A 17615-nucleotide genomic window follows, 5' to 3' on the forward strand; every position below is an offset into this window, starting at 1 on the left:
TATATAGTAAAATTTTGGCGAACAGACTTAATCCCATCCTCCCGAGATTAATACACAAGGACCAGGTCGGGTTTGTCCTGGGCCGTCAGGCCTCAGACAATACACGTAAAATAATTAACTTAGTAGATCATGCCCACCTTTCAGGCTCAAAGGCAATGTTACTAAGCCTTGACTCAGAGAAGGCATTCGACAGAATTGATTGGCTATTTCTAAACCAGACATTGATTAAGTTCGGCTTCAGAGACTCGTTTCTAAAGGGCGTTCAAGCACTTTACCAGAACCCCTCAGCCTCGGTACGCCTCTCGGGCGGAGGATCTGAACGATTCCTAATCCAGAACGGTACCCGGCAGGGATGCCCCCTCTCTCCCCTTCTCTTCGCACTTACGATTGAACCACTGGCGTCTAAAATAAGACAGAACCCGAATATCCAGGGAATCCCGATCGATAAAGCGCAATACAAAATTTCCCTATTCGCTGATGACATCATCCTTACTCTGACTAAACCTCTAACTTCCCTCCCCAACCTCCAGAGGGAACTGATGGAGTTTGGCAGAGTATCAGGATATAAGATAAACAGCGACAAATCAGAGGCCCTAAATCTTAGTCTCCCGGATCCCGAAGTCAATCTCCTCAAAACCAATTTTACCTACAGATGGTGCCCTTCACACATTAAATATCTGGGAGTTAATGTGTCAAGGCACTACCGGGATTTATACCGGGATAACTACCCGCGTTTATGGGACAAGATCAAAAAGGATCTAGATCAGTGGGAAGGTTACCAGATATCGTGGATTGGTCGAATGATTTCCATTAAGATGAATATACTCCCAAGAATGCTATATCTCTTTCAAACACTCCCGACCCACGTCCCAGGCGCTGTTCTCAAAAATATGCAAAACAGAATATTTAACTTTATTTGGCAGGGCAAAAGACCCCGAGTCGCCAGATCGGTCCTGATGGCAGCAAGATCTAGAGGAGGTCTGGGGGTACCGGACTTACACAGATATTACCTAGCTGCACAGCTTAAGCAGGTGGTAATGTGGAATGCCGACCCGACCCGTTGTAGTTGGGTGGAGATAGAGACTCAATGTGCCAAAATGCCTTCTCTGCAAGCCTGCCTCTGGAGCCTGGACAGAGGGGAGGGACATACACACAACCTGAAACTTCAGGCCTCCCGATTCACATGGGATGTGTGGTTACGTTGCAAATACAAATATGGCCTTACTACTAAAAGCTCCCAATTGACCCCTATTTTTAACAATCCAAAGTTCCCCCCGGGATGTGGATCTAAACTGTTCGAACAATACCGCACGAGGGGTATAGAGGCGATTGCGGATTTTCTGAGCCTGGGGAGGCCTCTGAGTTTCCAAGAATTAAGGACCAAATATCAAATCAGACAATTGGACACATTCAAATATCTTCAAATTAGAAACTTTATTAGAACAACTTGCCCTCTCCCAGAATACCCCACTCTCACAACGTTCGAACATCTCTGCGAGACAAAGACCCACCAGAAAGGTCTCATCTCAGAGATATACGGGGCACTAGAACGCTCCTCGACCCCAAAAGAGCACGACTATATGCTCAAATGGGCAGCTGACCTGAACTTACATATAGACAGTGAGACTTGGGAAGAAATCTGGGAGACAGCCTCGGAGACCTCCCTATGTACTACAATAAAGGAAAACATTTATAAAATTATGTTTGGCTGGTATCTTACCCCAGCCCGATTAAACCAAATCTACCCTCTGGCTTCGGATCTATGTTGGAGAGGCTGTGGTCATAGAGGGGACATGGTCCACATCTGGTGGTCCTGTCCAGAAATTGTAAAGTACTGGGCCAAGGTCCAAATTTTAATAAAAGAGGTCACCGACCTGGAAGTGCCTATTGAACCACTGACCTACCTGCTGGCGGCACCACTGAAAGACATTGTCCGACCAGTCAGGAAATTGATATCCTTCATTTTTACTGCGGCTCGTTGCTGTATTGCGGCCTCCTGGAGGAAAACAACTACGCCGGCAATGGGAACGATTAGAAAAAGAGTCGACGAGGTGATGATCATGGAACGGCTCACCGCCATCGTTCGACAAAAACTGCCGGCCCACGAGGAAATCTGGGACCCATGGTCCTCCAAAACTAGGGCCAGACAGCCAATCCCTACGCCCCAAAGCCCGGACACCCCTCCATAGGCGATCAACCAATGCTCTATAGCTCATACCCCCAGACAGTCAGATGGGCCCCCCCCCACCCCATTCCCCCCTCTCCTCTCCCCCCCTCCCCCCCACCCTCCCAGTCCCCCTCCCCTCTGCCTTCCCTCTCTGAAGGCTTCCCCCCCCCCTTTTCTACGGACAACGGCGGTTGTCCTTCTGCTCCCCCCCCGAAAAAAAACTGTGGATTGGAAAATGTTAGGCGTTATAGTACAATACCAATGCATGTTTAACTGAATGCCTAATAAAATTGTTTTGGGAAAAAAAAAAAAATGTCCCTTCATATGGGAGGGAAAAAATGAAGATTTGTTTTTAAGGCCAGAAATAATGCTTCCCAGAATGCTGTTAGGATCTATCTCATCCAGTGTCTCATTTTCTTCCAACAGAGAATTTAAATCATATGCACAACAATTTTCACTAAATGTGAATTTCGTGTTAGAAATGTCCCCAATAGAATCTGTTTGATCATCTAAAACAAAATCAACATTGTTATTTTCAATAACGGGGACAGATACATCAGAATTCTTACTCTCAAAAAAACGTTTGGGGGTAAGTTTCCGCACATATTTATGTAAATCTATGGTAGTGTCAAAGAGTTTAAACTTTGAGTCTGGTGCAAATTTAAGTCCCTTATTGAGAATTGAGATTTCTAGTTGTGATAATGGGGTGCCTGATATGTTAATCACTCCCGTATCATCTATTAAAAGTTCTTCTTCCTCTTTTGTGGATTTTTGGGATATTTTCTTTCGGCTCCGTCTTGTCCGCCTGAACCCCTCCGGTTTTTTGACGCTCCAAAGAAGGTCTTATTTTCATATACTCGATCTTTGTTGGAAGCTGGATGGGGTTGACTGGTACCTGTGGATCCACCTCTGTTGTCCTGGCGTTGTTCTCGCTCGTCACCTTCCCTATATGTGGACGTTGTAGCCTGGGAAAGCGTCTCAAAATCTGAAAGATCAGATTCCCCACTTGCTGAATGGAAGGAGATATTCTTCTTTAAGATTGATTTATGTTGTTTCTGCTGTTTGTGCGGATTTGTTTTCTCTGGAGTAGAGGCATTAAATCTGTTAACAGGAATAGGTCTTTGCCAGATATAAACCTGGTTGCAGATGTAGTCTCTTTCAAACTTGAGCTGTTTTTTAGCCATGACTTCTTTTTCCATAGATTCTATATTGTCAGAAAGTTTTTGATCTAAATCATTAAACCCATCCATGATAATATACTGGCGCAACTCTGTTTGTAACACTTGTATCTCTTTATCCAAGTTAATCTTCTCCTTGGTTTTAACTTCCACAATTAGATCCGTTAATTTAAAGGAACAACAATTTAAAGTCTCTTTCCAATTCAGTTCAAAGTCCGCATTGACAAAACCAAACGTAGGAGATTTCTTTATGCGTAACCCTCTGGGTATTCTCTTCGTTTGTATGTAATTTTGTATAGCAATAATGTCCCACCAGGTACGTATATTATTAGTGAGTCATTTTTCCAATTTGGTGAATTGTATTTTTAAGTCAGAAACATCATCACAGTTTGGTTCCAATGTGTTATCAAACACTTGTTATGCTTTGCGTGCTCGTCTGGAGTTGTCCGAGCAGCAGAAAGCATATTGCATAGGGTTTTCACCCTCAGTGTCACTTCCAGTATTGTTAGAATCCATTGCTAAGATAATATGTACTAAAAAATGTATATTGAAATAATGGGAACAGCACGCTCTATTGAAAATCCGTGTGTGGTATAAACAAGGCTTCAATGAGCAACCTCACACCAATTAATGCACAAAAGAAAAGAAAATGTGTGGTGCTCAGAAAAAAAAAACCTATAAAGGTACCAAAGGAACCACAATTAAGATCAAAAATACTTGATTGAAGAATCCTGTGATATGTACTCCCCAGTGGAAGAATAAGGGATATAGCCCAAACAATAGAACAAATAACAACTCCAAATATAACCGACTAGTGGACTAGGATCCCCACAAGCACTGTAGTAAAGGACCTCACAATAAAGTGATCCAGCATAATATATCGGAATGGAGAATGTCCAGTTAAGAAAATAACTCACTCTGAGTAGAATTGTCATCCAGGTTGTTCTGTTTTCATCCACAGAAGGGGGGTGTGCTTCCGTTTTTTCAGTGTGCTGTCAAGGGTTGCAGATAGGAAAAAGCAGGCACCAAATACACAGGATCAAAAAATAAAGGAAATCCAAAAGGAGCGTATGCCCATTAAAAACATATTTAATGGATTCTTACAAAAGTAATAACAGCTGCATTACGGGGTACAGAGCCCCCCACCAATGCGTTTCGAGCGCAAGCTCTTTTTCAAGGTGACTAAAGGTACTCACCCAGCCGTTTTTGTAGTCCCCAGGAGCGCGCCAAAATCCATCAGCCATTCACTTCCTGAAACTCTCAGGAGCAACGTCGGCGTGATGACATCAGCGCGCGACAGGGGAATGCAAAAAAACATACAAAAAATACAAACTTTATTGACAAATGAACAATAGACATTCGTAATGTTAAAAATACCAACAGGAGTACCAGGTATGCCTTCCCATAGTAGAAAACCACTACAGTAAGAAAAATAGCAAACAAATTGAAAAGAAATATCAGAAACACTGTGAATATTACTATTAAAAACAAAGGATGACATACCTAACAAAAGGAGAGACTAATTGATAATCAGATAAGTGCATGTATACACACCAAAGTGTAGATGAGGTTGTAAGATAAATGCACATGAAAAAACGTCTTCATCCATTTGAATAACGAAAAAGTAGTATAATGTGATGTATTTGGAAGTGACTGTAATATGGTCAATATCAGAATTGTTCAAAAGATAAATGATAAACAATTATAGTGTTTTATCCCATAGGATAACACTCAAATGATTTATCTAAGTAAAATAACATAGTAGACCATAGTAAGGGGTGATTACCTATAACATAGTTATAAAGCTATTAGTATACTCAGACAGTCTATAGGACAGAATAATTGTAACCTCATTGAGTACAGATGCGGACAAATGTGCAAGAATTACGGGGAAATTTCCTTCAGACTTCGAAAAAGATGTATCCCATCAAATATTACATAAATCGATCATAATTCACAAGAATATAACATTTCACAAAAATAAGTCAATGTAGAAAAGGTGTCAAGTCCCAATCAGAGTTCAGGCCAAAGGGAATTCTAGTTTTTAATGTAAATATCCAATAAAGCTCGCGCTTATCTAGGAGTTCAACCCTGCTGCCACCTCTGATTGGCATTGGCACCTGCTCTATCCCCATATAGGTGAACGCATCACTACTACCCATTGTACAACTCGTAAAGTGTTGTGACGCTGGGTGAATGAGATCTCCTTTTTTGATGAGTCTCATATGTTGTATTTTGCAACTTGTTCTGTTCAATCAAGTACCCAGAAATAAAAATGTGTTGATAAAAGTTGATGTCATCGTGACAGACACGTGTTGGGATTACGGCCGTGTGAGGCCTGGCGGGAACGGTATACCCTCCGGGGTGTGGACACGTGTTGGGAACACGGTGAGGGGTTACGCCCGTGCGAGGCCAGGTGGGGACGGTATACCCTCCGGGGCGTGGACACGTGTTGGGAACACGGTGAGGGGTTACGCCCGTGCGAGGCCAGGTGGGGACGGTATACCCTCCGGGGTGTGGACACGTGTTGGGATTACGGCCGTGTGAGGCCTGGCGGGAACGGTATACCCTCCGGGGTGTGGACACGTGTTGGGAACACGGTGAGGGGTTACGGCCGTGCGAGGCCAGGTGGGGACGGTATACCCTCCGGGGTGTGGACACGTGTTGGGAACACGGTGAGGGGTTACGCCCGTGCGAGGCCAGGTGGGGACGGTATACCCTCCGGGGTGTGGACACGTGTTGGGAACACGGTGAGGGGTTACGCCCGTGCGAGGCCAGGTGGGGACGGTATACCCTCCGGGGTGTGGACACGTGTTGGGAACACGGTGAGGGGTTACGCCCGTGCGAGGCCAGGTGGGGACGGTATACCCTCCGGGGCGTGGACACGTGTTGGGAACACGGTGAGGGGTTACGGCCGTGCGAGGCCTGGCGGGGGCGGTATACCCTCCGGGGCGTGGACACGTGTTGGGAACACGGTGAGGGGTTACGGCCGTGCCCTGGCGGGGGCGGTATACCCTCCGGGGCGTGGACACGTGTTGGGAACACGGTGAGGGGTTACGGCCGTGCCCTGGTGGGGGCGGTATACCCTCCGGGGCGTGGACACGTGTTGGGAACACGGTGAGGGGTTACGGCCGTGCCCTGGCGGGGACGGTATACCCTCCGGGGCGTGGACACGTGTTGGGAACACGGTGAGGGGTTACGGCCGTGCCCTGGCGGGGGCGGTATACCCTCCGGGGAGTGGACACGTGTTGGGAACACGGTGAGGGGTTACGGCCGTGCCCTGGCGGGGACGGTATACCCTCCGGGGAGTGGACACGTGTTGGGAACACGGTGAGGGGTTACGGCCGTGCCCTGGCGGGGGCGGTATACCCTCCGGGGTGTGGACACGTGTTGGGAACACGGGGTAGGGGTTACGCCCGTGCCCTGGCGGGGACGGTATACCCTCGGGGTGTGGACACGTGTTGGGAATACGGTGAGGGGTTACGCTCGTGCCCTGGTGGGGACGGTATACCCTCCGGGGTGTGGACACGTGTTGGGAACACGGTGAGGGGTTACGGCCGTGCCCTGGCGGGGACGGTATACCCTCCGGGGCGTGGACACGTGTTGGGAACACGGTGAGGGGTTACGGCCGTGCCCTGGCGGGGGCGGTATACCCTCCGGGGAGTGGAACACGGAGCTGTAACCATTATTTATCGCTAATAGTAAAGTTGCTCTGCGTGACCCAGTGCGGGCTCTTTATTATGTGTCCGGTAACGGGGTAATTCTACATATACAATCCCGTACAGGTGGAGGCGCTAACGAGCACCGATCCAGGTGCGTCCCAGGCTCCCAGCGGCGGAGGCTCAGGTAACGCACCGCACATACGCTGCAGCTACACATCTCCCAAGGGGGTGGGGGAAAGTGTGTAACATACATATGTAGCCAGGTCCCCTGCGGTATTACCTTCTCCCCTGTATTGCGAGCGAGTAGCACTAAAGGTTGCGGTTGGTATCGCGATGTATGGTTCCGCCGGTTCGCGGAGCAGGGCGCCGCCATTGTTAGGGGCGTTGCGCATGCGCGAGAAGCAGGAGTACTCCAGGACTACAAGGAGCTCGCGCCTGCGCAGTTACGGTCCAGAAAGCCCGCGAAGGATTAGCCAATAGGGAAGGAGGATCTCTGTTGGTATCCGGAGATATATTCCGCGCGCAGGAACTACGTAGTTAGTTGGGGACTGGAGCAGCAAGGGGTAAGAGGTAGGGTGCTGGAGTCCGTGACTCCGAGCACTAGGCCAGTACTCCCCTAGGCCCCAGACAGCCCTGAGCCACGCTAGCGGCGGGTGATAGGGACCGGCCCGAAGTTAGGGACCTGCCCCTTAGCTATAAGCTAGTGAGGAGCGCAGTGGACGCTGCATCTTCCACCAAGAGGTTTGGGCCTATGCTGGGTCCTACCGGGACCTATAGACTATAAGTGCGGAGTGACTACAGCCGGTGGACATTAACTGAGTTGCCATTACATACAGACGACCGAAGAAGCGGTGATATTATCCACGCTGGAATTCACCTCACCATTGGAGTACATCCAGCGATCCCTTGCAGTATAGCAGCCCCCGCGGCTGGAGCCCGGGCAGGTAACGCCACAACACACGTGCACCAACTAGGCCTACCATTGACATAGTGACTGCGCAGTCATACACAAATACACCTACGCTGGTCTAGGTATTGGGAGCGCAAGATATTGGGTGGGACTCATCGGACTTGAGGGTGGGATTATTGTGTGGGGACGGTAGCGTCCGGCGAGACGCATTAAGTGTGGACACCCACTGTGGTGTCTGTTGTAAGCTAATCTGGAGCATACATTGAGTTGGGTTACCTGCAGAAAGGAACCCCTGTTATTACCTGCTTTACTTTAAGTGCTTAGTGACCAGTAAAGAAGTATTCGTTATCATATAGTATTGTATGTGTTTATTGGTTGTCCTGCGAGGAACCACTCCCCCTCTGGTGGGAGCCATCGCAGGTGGAGGCGCTGCATCAGTGTAAGTTACATCCTTAGTATAATTGCCCCAGGTTCCCCGTGGCGGAGACTCAGCCCTCCTGTAAGCTAACAGGTGACGCACCACACATGAGTAACGATATATGTTTTCTGCACCCACACGGTACAATCTGCGATTGGGGGGGGAAAACCCGTTACATTTGGAGGCGCTGCTGAGATACTTAGACCTGGGGTGCCCTATTCAACAAACGTTCTAGAATTTCTACCGTATTCCCGTGCCTGTCGCGCTCAGAAGTATATGAGTGGGCTACGAGGCTGGAAGTGCCACCCGCGCACACTCTGGCGGTGTGCGGCGTCCCTATAGACATCCCGTCTGTGGCCATCCGCGTGGCCCTGCGCCAACATTCTCATCTCCGGGGTAAAAACGCCCTAGCCTTAGTGGATCAATGCCCAGAGACCAAAGGGCGCTATTCAGTGTTAGTAGACCTTGGACAAGATGTGAATGAAGAACAAGGACCATCTAGTGTATGGTTTGACGATCCGGCCGAGTCGAGCTGCGCGTGAGTATACCCCGCGCGGCCTATCAAGTCAGAACTTGACAGCCCTCACACGAACTTAGAGGAGGCGGATATGTGCGCCTCGTCTTCTACCCCTGAGAGTTATTGCGAGTCTATAGCAGGCACAGCTGCCGACCACAGCCCGCCGCTCAGTATTGCCCCGGTCCCGACTAGCGGGAGAAGTGAGATTCAAATGTTAGCTCAAAGCCTTGCCGAGTTGGGAGGAGCCAGGGCTGACGCCTTGATGCAACAACAGTATCGTAAATTGAAGACCTTTTCAGGCACTAAACCGACTCCCACGAGCGAAGAAGCATTCGACGCCTGGATAGAATATACCTCGCAGGTGGTGGAGGAATGGACATGTCCTGAGTTAGTCAAACGCCAACGTATAATGGAGTGTCTACGGGCCCCCGCTTCCATCACTATACGGCTGGCTAAAGATCAACATGCAGACATTACTGCTCAGAAAATGTTGGAGACACTTGAGCGTGCCTACGGGCGGAATGAGGATGAAGGCCAACTGATGCTGAGGTACCTCAATCTTCACCAGAAGCCGGGGGAGGAGCTGTCTGTCTATCTCCACCGAATTAGGCTAGTTCTATGGGATATGCGGAAACGAGACCAGATCAAGTCCACTCAGGTGGACGAGTATTGTTGGAATCAATTCCAGAAAGGAGCCCTGCCCGACAACCCCATCGCCCTCCTGGTCAAATGCTCCCTGATGCGGAACGAACCCCCTAGCTGGGAAGCTCTAGTAGGTGAGATCAACAAGCATGAAGCCTATGGCCGGTTGCATCCTCCCGCCAAGAGTAAGGAACCCACCCCAGTGACCCGCCTAAAGCCACAAGGGCTAAAGCCAAGAATCCCGCGCCTCCCGAAGAGGAAGTCGCCCCTAAGGGTGCGGTCCCCAAAGCTAGGCCGAGTCGAAATTCCCCAACCCCCATACCGTGGCCATCCAGAATCAAGGGACCGCCTTTGTTACACCTGTGGGAAGAAGGGCCACCTCACTCGGGCCTGCCCAGAACGGGAGGAGTTCCCCGAAGACAAAACTCCCACTCGACCAAACCCAGCTAGGACGATGGTATGCCAAGCGCGAGCCGCCGAACCTGACGGGGAAAACCTCCAAGGGAACCCATCAGCCCCGGCCGATACCGAAGCCCAGACGGACCCCTCCACCCGAGGGCCGTACAGCCAAGTAGGCCCGGCAGCCATTGTACCCATCTTAGTAGAAGGGATCTACGCCTCGGCCCTACTGGATACAGGCTCGCAAGTGACCATCATATACCATCCGTTCTACGCCCAACACCTCCGGCACTGTACCCTGTGTCCGGCTGAACACGTGACTGTACGAGGGCTAAGCAATGAAGACTACCCTATCGCTGGAATTGTACAGGTGCAAATGGAAATACTCCAGCTGAACACCGGGAAACGCCCTCCCACACAGCTAGCGGCTTTGGTATGCCCAGAACCCCAAGGTCAATACAAGTACCCGATCATTCTAGGCACTAACGCGGATACTGCACCGACACACTTTATTCGAGCAAATACCCGGTATGTACCTGGCAGATACCTGGAATGCGCCGCTCCTCACCTCTGACAAGCCCCGTTGCGTTTGCCTTCCCAGCCTGGGTTCATGCCTGGCTGATGGGCGGCTGATCTGTTAAATGATAATGATTAGGATTTAATAGGCTGCAATGCTTCGCGTGTCTACCAGATGGCATAAATTCATGAATTGTAATGCAGTATATATATATGTACTGTGCAGTATTGCAGCCAGCGGGAATAAAATGCTTCAATCCCTGTCTGGAAAATAACGCAATATACTCGGGCAGAAAACAGTCACAAACCTCAATACACCCGGGTATACCCGAATTCGTGGGACTAGCCAAGCTCGAATAAAGTGTGTCGCCAGTGTATAGTACAGGAAGTGTTCCGGCAGTACCTAAAAGAGACTAATGAGTTACCCTTAGCCACCGCTCTTCTAGATCCGGTGCTACGAGACGAGTGTCAACGGATCTATGCCTTGGAACAACATGGGAACTTACACAATCGTCAAGCCGGGCTGACGACCATATTACCGGGGGGAGTACGAAGGCTGCCCGTCTGGTGTTGCTACCCGGACCGAGAGAGTGAGGATCAGCTGTTCTCGCTGGAAAGTACCCCGGAGGAAGAAGTCCGGAAAGGATATAAGATACTCCCGGAGGTGAGGGAATGGACCACTACGATTCCCCGCCGAACCCACGTGTACGTACAGAATATCTCCCCCTTTCAGATGGAGTTGGATGTCGGACAGAAGTTGGGGAGTATATATCCGGTCGGCCCTGTCATAGGCTCTCCAGAGGTGAAGGCGGCAGCCGCGGACGAGCGGCCCGTTGAAATGAATTTCTATCTACCCAGTGGAAAGACCGACTGGTCGCACAGTTGACCCAACGACAACATGTGTTCTCCACCAGTGAGATGGATGTGGGGTGCAGCCGCAGTGCCCAACATACCATCAGATTGAGCGATACCACCCCGTTCCGAGAGCGATCGCGCCGCCTCGCTCCACGAGATATAGACGACGTAAGGAATGTTCTCCATGATATGGAAGAGTCCGGGATCTTGGTAGAGTCTCGGGGCCCATATGCATCCCCCATCGTGGTGGTACGGAAAAAAATGGAACTGTACGACTGTGTATTGATTATCGGACACTGAACAACCACACGATACCAGATCAGTACACCCTCCCGCGTATCGAAGAGCTACTGAACGCGCTAAATGGGAGTCAGTGGTTCAGTGTGCTCGATCTCCGATCCGGGTACTATCAGGTGCCTATGAGCGCGGAGGATCAAGAAAAAACGGCTTTCGTCTGTCCCTTAGGATTCTATCAATTTACCCGTATGCCCCAAGGTATATGTGGGGCGCCGGCCACGTTTCAGAGATTGATGGAAAAGACCATCGGGGACATGGTTCCGAGGGAATGTCTGGTATACCTGGACGACATTATCGTCTTCGGGAGAACCTTAGAGGAACACGAAGAGCGGTTACTCAAGGTAATCGACCGTTTGGGGGATGAAGGGTTGAAATTGTCCCTCGACAAATGCCGTTTTTGCCACACCTCGGTGACCTACGTGGGGCACATAGTGTCCGCCGGGGGGATCGCTACTGATCCTGCCAAGGTAGAAGCCGTAGTAAATTGGCCGCGCCCTGAGAACGTCACAGAGCTGCGGTCCTTCCTAGGCTTCTGCGGATACTAACGCCGCTTTGTGGAAGGATACTCAAGCAAGGCTAAGCCCCTGAACAGCCTATTAAAAATATATCCCTCAGAAACCGGGAAGAAAGCTGTTTCGGCTAGTCAACCATTCGGGGACCAATGGACCTCGGAGTGTGAGCGAGCCTTTATGAAACTAAAGAAATGCCTGACCGAGGCGCCCGTGCTTGCATATGCGGACCCCGAGCAGCCCTATGTCCTACATGTGGATGCCAGTTTGAATGGACTGGGCGCCGTCCTGCACCAGAAACATCCTGAAGGTCTGCGGCCTGTGGCTTACATCAGTCGTAGCTTGACCCCCAGCGAGCAGAGATACCCTGTCCACAAGTTGGAATTCCTGGCTCTCAAGTGGGCTATTACCGAGAAGTTACACGATTACCTGTACGGTGTTGCTTTCGAAGTAAGGACCGATAACAACCCCCTTACTTATGTCAATACCTCAGCAAAACTGGACGCTGCCGGACACCGCTGGTTGGCCGCCTTAAACAGTTATACCTTCTCCATGAAGTACAAGCCAGGACCCCTGAATGTCAGAGCGGACGCCCTTTCCCGAAGACCCGGGCTAAGCGCTATCCCTGACGACGAGGAATGGGAAGAACTGCCGGGGCCAGCAGTGCAGGCCATGTGCAGCATGGCCGCAATAATCAACGATCGCGTGGCGTTCTCAGAATTAAGAGTCGTCGATTCATTGGGATGTCGGTCGCAGGCTGTCCCCGACGCTTACTGTGATCCCAAAGGGATGAATATCACGCCTGACAAGGTACTAAGGTGGAAGGATCTAGTAGATTACCAAGTGCGAGACCCTCTTATTGGTATCATCCGGAGGGCCGTAATGAAGGAGAATCCGGCCCTGCTCAAGGGTGCCCCCAAACACTTGGTAGCCCTACTCATGCGGGAGTGGGATCACTTCAAAATAGACAATTGCTTACTCTACCGGGTGGTACAATACCACAACCACCCGGACAGAAGACAACTAGTCCTTCCTAGGAATCTACAATTTCTAGTGCTAAAGGCTCTACATGATGATCATGGACACCTGGGTACCGACAAGACTTTTGGGCTGGTCCGAGATCGGTTCTTTTGGCCTAAAATGAGAGAGGCTGTTGAGCGTCATTGTTGCCGATGCCCCCGGTGTGTACAGCGAAAAACCCTGCCCATCCGAGCGGCCCCCATGGGTCATCTGCAGAGTTCGGGCCCATGGACCTTGTGTGTATGGACTTCCTGTGTATTGAACCGGATAGCCGGGGGATATGCAATGTGCTGGTTATCACCGACCACTACACGCGTTATGCTCAAGCTTTCCCTACTAAAGATCAAAAAGCCATCACCGTGGCACAGATATTGTGGGAAAAATACTTTGTACATTACGGCCTTCCCAACCGCCTCCACTCTGACCAAGGGCGGGACTTCGAGAGTACCTTGATCAAGGAACTGCTACGCATGTTGAACATTGCCAAATCTCGAACGACCCCATATCACCCTGAAGGAGATGCTCTACCAGAGCGGTTTAATCGGACATTGTTAGATATGCTCGGAACTCTACAGAGCGCCCAGAAATCAGAATGGAGTCGGCATGTAGAAACCTTGGTGCATGCGTATAATTGTACCCGACACGAGTCAACTGGGTTCTCCCCGTACTTCCTGATGTTTGGGAGAGAAGCCCGCTTACCAGTGGACGTGCGTCTTAGGATCTCCACGGATGGGATACAGAATGCTACCCATTTTAAATATGTGCAACGACTCAAAGACAGCTTGCAGCAGGCATATCGGCAGGCAGAGAAATCCACCAGCTCAATGAGCTCATAAGCTCAATGCTGATAATAAGAGGCGATATGACCATAAAGTCCGATATCGGGAACTCCGGCCAGGAGATGCTGTGTTGCTTCGGAACTTAGGCGTCCCCGGAAAACATAAGTTGGCCGACCGTTGGAGAGACGGAGTGTATGAGATAGAATCCCAAATGCCTGGCCTCCCGGTCTATCGTATCAAAGACACTAACGGCCGGGTAAAGGTATGGCATCGCAATCACCTTCTTCCCATTCCGCAAGTGGAAGAGGAAGAGATCGAGATATTGGCCACACCGCTCAACGGTGAGCCCGATTTACCAGAGCAGGGTCAAGAGACTGTCCATAATGAGACCCCCTTTGACATTACGGAAGATCCATTGGAGGGACCCTCTCAAAGGGACCACTCCACAGAAGGGGCATCTCCCGGAGGAGCTACGGGTAAAGGGCCCTGTAGGCCAACGCCTACTGAGGTGGCACCAACAGGCCAACCTTTGGATCCACAGAGCCCGAGCTTTGTTCCTAACAGAGACTATTCAGAGACATTTCTCCCCTCAAGGGAAGAGGCTGAGCCTCAGGACTGTGCTTATTACTCCCCCGAGGGAGTTGCTGAAGAACAGCTCAGACGGAGTCAAAGAAACAGGTACCCTCCAACGCGGGTAGCCTATGATCAGATGGGGGCACCCCACTATGAGACTCAGCAGTGTCCTCGGAACAGGCTCCGATCTATGCTTGTGATATTCACAGAGTTGTGTAACATCGTCTAGAGTCATGCATGTGCTAAGTTATATCTCCAATGCATTTTTCATTATATAAATGCTGTATACAGTTGTGATATTGGTGTTCCAAGCGAGGGCGTTGGAGATTTTACCGGGGGGAGGATGTAGCCAGGTCCCCTGCGGTATTACCTTCTCCCCTGTATTGCGAGCGAGTAGCACTAAAGGTTGCGGTTGGTATCGCGATGTATGGTTCCACCGGTTCGCGGAGCAGGGCGCCGCCATTGTTAGGGGCGTTGCGCATGCGCGAGAAGCAGTAGTACTCCAGGACTACAGGGAGCTCGCGCCTGCGCAGTTACGGTCCAGAAAGCCCGCGAAGGATTAGCCAATAGGGAAGGAGGATCTCTGTTGGTATCCGGAGATATATTCCGCGCGCAGGAACTACGTAGTTATTTGGGGACTGGAGCGGCAAGGGGTAAGAGGTAGGGTGCTGGAGTCCGTGACTCCGAGCACTAGGCCAGTACTCCCCTAGGCCCCAGACAGCCCTGAGCCACGCTAGCGGAGTGTGATAGGGACCGGCCCGAAGTTAGGGACCTGCACCTTAGCTATAAGCTAGTGAGGAGCGCAGTGGACGCTGCATCTTCCACCAAGAGGTTTGGGCCTATGCTGGGTTCTACCGGGACCTATAGACTATAAGTGCGGAGTGACTACAGCCGGTGGACATTAACTGAGTTGCCATTACATACAGACGACCGAAGAAGCGGTGATATTATCCACGCTGGAATTCACCTCACCATTGGAGTACATCCAGCGATCCCTTGCAGTATAGCAGCCCCCGCGGCTGGAGCCCGGGCAGATAACGCCACAACACACGTGCACCAACTAGGCCTACCATTGACATAGTGACTGCGCAGTCATACACAAATACACCTACGCTGGTCTAGGTATTGGGAGCGCAAGACATTGGGTGGGACTCATCGGACTTGAGGGTGGGATTATTGTGTGGAGACGGTAGCGTCCGGCGAGACGCATTAAGTGTGGACACCCACTGTGGTGTCCGTTGTAAGCTAATCTGGAGCATACATTGAGTAGGGTTACCTTCAGAAAGGAACCCCTGTTATTACCTGCTTTACTTTAAGTGCTTAGTGACCAGTAAAGAAGTATTCGTTATCATATAGTATTGTATGTGTTTATTGGTTGTCCTGCGAGGAACCACTCCCCCTCTGGTGGGAGCCATCGCAGGTGGAGGCGCTGCATCAGTGTAAGTTACATCCTTAGTATAATTGCCCCAGGTTCCCCGTGGCGGAGACTCCGCCCTCCTGCGAGCTAACAGGTGACGCACCACACATGAGTAACGATATATGTTTTCTGCACCCACACGGTACAATCTGCGATTGGGGGGGGGGGGGAAACCCGTTACACATACATACCACTTGTACACATACATATATATATATACACATACTGTATATACATATGAGCGCCTCTCAGACCTGAATACATGACTCTGTATAAGAACATGTCTCTCTACAACACACAGGCACGTCTATTTCACGCAATCGGGTTTCTGACCTTCCCAAAATGGCGGCGATATTAGGACACCCGGAAGTGCTTCTGCTCTTGAGTCGACAGGGGGCGCGCGAGAGAGGAGCCGGTGAGGGGCGCTCTGGCCTCTGCCACCTCTCTATGGTTCTCCTGTCTGCAGTGGAGATCTCAGAGCTGGGGCGCAGACCGGAAGCGGAAGTGACAGCGGAGAGCAGGTATTTATACCCCGATATACCGTTATACATATATACCCGTACACCGACCTCTATGTATATACACCGCCCCTGTGTGGGATACACCTCTATGTATATACACTGATATATACCTCCCCTGTGGGGGACACACCTCTATGTATGTACACTTATATATACCTCCCCTGTGGGGACACACCTCTATGTATATACACTGATATATACCTCCCCTGTGGGGGATACACCTCTATGTATATACACTGATATATACCGCCCCTGTGGGGGATACACCTCTATGTATGTACACTTATATATACCTCCCCTGTGGGGACACACCTCTATGTATATACACTGATATATACCTCCCCTGTGGGGGACACACCTCTATGTATATACACTGATATATACCTCCCCTGTGGGGACACACCTCTATGTATATACACTGATATATACCTCCTCTGTGGGGGACACACCTCTATGTATATACACTGATATATACCTCCCCTGTGGGGACACACCTCTATGTATATACACAGATATATACCTCCCCTGTGGGGACACACCTCTATGTATATACACTGATATATACCTCCCCTGTGGGGATACACCTCTATGTATATACACAGATATATACCTCCCCTGTGGGGACACACCTCTATGTATATACACTGATTTATACCTCCCCTGTGGGGGACACACCTCTATGTATATACACTGATATATACCTCCCCTGTGGGGGACACACCTCTATGTATATACACTGATATATACCTCCCCTGTGGGGGATACACCTCTATGTATATACACTGATATATACCTCCCCTGTGGGGACACACCTCTATGTATATACACTGATTTATACCTCCCCTGTGGGGGACACACCTCTATGTATGTACACTGATATATACCTCCCCTGTGGGGACACACCTCTATGTATGTACACTGATATATACCTCCCCTGTGGGGACACACCTCTATGTATGTACACTGATATATACCTCCCCTGTGGGGACACACCTCTATGTATATACACTGATTTATACCTCCCCTGTGGGGACACACCTCTATGTATGTACACTGATATATACCTCCCCTGTGGGGACACACCTCTATGTATGTACAATGATATATACCTCCCCTGTGGGGACACACCTCTATGTATGTACACTGATATATACCTCCCCTGTGGGGACACACCTCTATGTATGTACAATGATATATACCTCCCCTGTGGGGACACACCTCTATGTATGTACACT

General features: G+C 50.1%; 1 protein-coding gene across 3 annotated transcripts in view; it reads left to right on the plus strand.

Annotated features, from left to right (window-relative positions):
• The first annotated feature begins 16280 nt into the window (after window positions 1–16280).
• APBB1 (amyloid beta precursor protein binding family B member 1) overlaps window positions 16281–17615 on the plus strand; it is a 138492-nt gene continuing 137157 nt past the window's right edge. For 2 of the 3 annotated variants that reach the window (XM_075584349.1, XM_075584350.1), the window contains exon 1: window positions 16281–16380. The gene's annotated coding sequence lies outside the window, so the exon portion shown is untranslated. The remainder of the gene's footprint in view (window positions 16381–17615) is intronic. The other variant, XM_075584351.1, reaches the window with a different exon arrangement.

The sequence above is a fragment of the Ascaphus truei genome, unplaced genomic scaffold (assembly GCF_040206685.1).
Source record: "Ascaphus truei isolate aAscTru1 unplaced genomic scaffold, aAscTru1.hap1 HAP1_SCAFFOLD_547, whole genome shotgun sequence".
Classification (NCBI taxonomy): Eukaryota; Metazoa; Chordata; class Amphibia; order Anura; family Ascaphidae; genus Ascaphus; species Ascaphus truei.